At 40.5% G+C, this 2982-nt stretch overlaps 1 long non-coding RNA gene across 1 annotated transcript; it reads left to right on the forward strand.

The window, feature by feature from the left end:
• The first annotated feature begins 277 nt into the window (after positions 1-277).
• On the forward strand, positions 278-2353 carry LOC108494199. The gene is made up of 3 exons (XR_001873769.1): positions 278-323; positions 550-632; positions 2215-2353. It is a non-coding gene; the product is annotated as an uncharacterized LOC108494199 (long non-coding RNA).
• The last annotated feature ends 629 nt before the right edge of the window (positions 2354-2982 follow it).

Genomic DNA, 2982 nt, shown 5'->3' on the forward strand with positions numbered 1-2982 from the left:
AGCCTGCGCACACAAAAGCAAAGTGAAAGATAACGCGGTTTATTCTCTACTTCCCATCAGCAGTGATGGTCAGCCATTCCCGAGAAGCAGGGCTTCTGCACATGCAATGGTTCCTCAGCAGGCAGCCACTGGGGACAATGAATGCCTGCCTTCTTGCTCCTTGCCTTAGCTTTTATATCTGAGCTGACGTCATAGGGTATGGAATATCCCTTTGATCAGTTTGGGTCAGCTGGCCTGCTTGTGTCCCCTCCCAGGATCTTGCCCTCAACTGAGGAAGGAATGTTACAGTGCTGATGCTGTGCTGAGCAGTAACCAAAACACCGGTGTGTTATCAACACCCTTCTAGCTACCAATGCAAAGCACAGCACTGTGAGGGCTGCTATGGGGAAATGAACTCCAGCTCAGCCAGACCCAGTACAGTTCCCTCACTAAAAATGCATAATGCTTCCACATGAGAATGCAAGTAATTTGGAAGTGTCCTTATTTCTCTCTGTGTTCCAGTCTACAGAACACTATGTTTTCTGGATTCATATTCTCTTTGTCCCTCAGGACAAGTCCCAAGGAAACAGCGCTTCAGGACTCTATCCCTGGATCTGTTTTATCTGAGTGAGAAACTTCCAGCCTTTCTATAGGTAAGGTGGATTCCCAGATTGGTTGGCAATCCATTTCATAAAACCAGTTTAATCACTTCCTTCAGTGCATATATTTGACCTGTAAGCATATTTTTACGTCAAGGGTCTTGATAGTTATCCTCAATCCCCACAACTTTATTTAACCACGCGCTAGTCATTTAACTGGCTATTTCCAACTCCCAGAAAGCATCCCTGCAAAGCAGCTGGGGTTTTCTCATGTTACTGGAATAGATACTTCAACACACAAATAACAACTCCCAGGTAGACAGGAAGAAAAGGAAACCAAAAGCCAAATCATAGCATGCTGCAACCTGCCACCATGGTCTCATCCAACAGAGTAGCAGTAACCAAATTATTTTTTTTCTCTCCAAGCCTGTTCTGTCTGGGTGGCAAACAGCATGCAAACTTTGTCTTACCTTTCTCACAGAATCAGCACCCAACAAGCACAGCACACCTGAGCATGCTTTCCTCACTACTTGCTTTCAGAAAACCTAAAGATGTTAATTTCTGTCATGGGAAGCTGTGAATATATATATCATGGGGCTTTTATTCTTCAGTCTCTTTGATACTGCATCTCTGTACATTCATGTTTGAATATACCAATTTTTTAAAAAAATTAATTGGAAGGCTACCCTGTTGAGTAGAATTCAAAAATATACAAGCACATTTCTCAAAGAGACCTCAAAGAGGCTCCTGTTAGACCCAATGAGAGCATTAGGGATGAAAATGTATTTGAAGTTTAAGCTAACTTCAGGGACCTAAAAAAAAGAAGCCAGCACAGAAAGCATGCATCTGCATGTCTTTCTTGTCTACAGTTGCCATTCTGATAGTGTGTCATGTTAGAAACACAGATAGCTAAAAAAGCAGCTATGCTATGCTGGCAAAGTGCCCTGTGAGCTCAGTGCCCAGGTTTCATCTGTCATCCTCTGAAAGGCAATAAAAGTTTAGAGCTGCTTAGTAGCATCTTCCCTGACTTGCATGAAAAGATGCCAAGTAACTACTGATGATAAAAGGTATACACTTACGGAAGTCAAGTCGTAACAGAAACTTAAAATAAGGCTTGATTACCTGAACCTGTTGGAACTTTTGTTGTTTGCTAAGTCATGGAGAAATCATAACATCACTTAAACCCACAGATGTTTTAATAGCAGCCTCAGAGTTCAAAAGTCCCTAAAGATAGAGTTGTTTCTTTTAGAGAAAGCTACAGAATATGACAAAAGATAGATGTATACAAGTCCTTGGAACAGAGTCTGCCCATTTCTGGGCAGTACTTTTATGCCTCAAACCTGATAGAAGTGCAGTACAAAAGGTATAAACTATATTATTATTTGAGCATTAACCTAATAGCTTCAATATTAATAGGAGTTTAACCCTACTGGAAAACAATGGGTTTGATGAAAGTAGCCTTCATCAGAGCTCTTCAATAACACATTGGCCATCTGTCAGCTGTTCTTCAGAACAACCAGTTTCATACAATTCTCTTTTAGCAAAGGTATGGATGGTTAAAATAAAGAAAAATAAAAAAAAAGGAGATTTTGTCTTCCGATTGTCAGCGCTCATGCAGCATTGTTTCCAATTATAGGAAAGGAGAACATTGCAGAGAAACATCTCTCTGCAAATGCCTATTACAAACCCCCACAGTTTCAACACAGCCTGCGTTGAACCAGCCTGCCAAGAACCCCACAAGACAGTTTTGCTTTGTCATGTGGATAAGGTTCAAAGTAAGGAAGCAAGAAAGGTGACTCCTGAGTGAGTTAGGAGGCACACGGATCTGAACTGCTGCAACAGCCAGTAAAGATTTTCACAGCATGGATGAGGATTCAAGACTGCCGTTTTTATTTTCTTCCCCTCTCTGCCCTCCCATAGTATCCTTAAGTTTCAAAACACCCATCCCCTCAGTAGGAATACTGGTAGTTCTTCTGAATTCTAAATTCAGTGCAGACTGTAAAAAAAAAAAAAAAAAAAAAAAAAAAAACATGTTGTATGCTCTATAAGGGTCAAAAAAATTCCCTACCTCTGAAATAAAATTTTTCAACTGTAAGTGTCAGATAGCAAAGGATTCTTTATCTTCATTGGCCACCCAACTACTTTTGCACATCTGAATTTGTCTAGTGTCAGCTGTTAGCTACTTGCTTGTTATGTTTCGGACCATTATTCCATAATCCATTTAATCTGTCATTGCTCAGTGCTGCTGATTAAAGGAGCCAATCCCATCTTTCTCCTTCATATTATGGCCATTCATTCCCACTATCTCCATTGCATCAGCATTAACCAAACTAAATAACTGGGTAAGCTGAAAGCCAAATAATTGTTTGGTTTCTGCAGGTTAGGAAATTCATCTGGCAACAAA

The sequence above is a fragment of the Lepidothrix coronata genome, unplaced genomic scaffold (assembly GCF_001604755.1).
Source record: "Lepidothrix coronata isolate B3197 unplaced genomic scaffold, Lepidothrix_coronata-1.0 Scaffold23, whole genome shotgun sequence".
Lineage (NCBI taxonomy): Eukaryota > Metazoa > Chordata > Aves > Passeriformes > Pipridae > Lepidothrix > Lepidothrix coronata.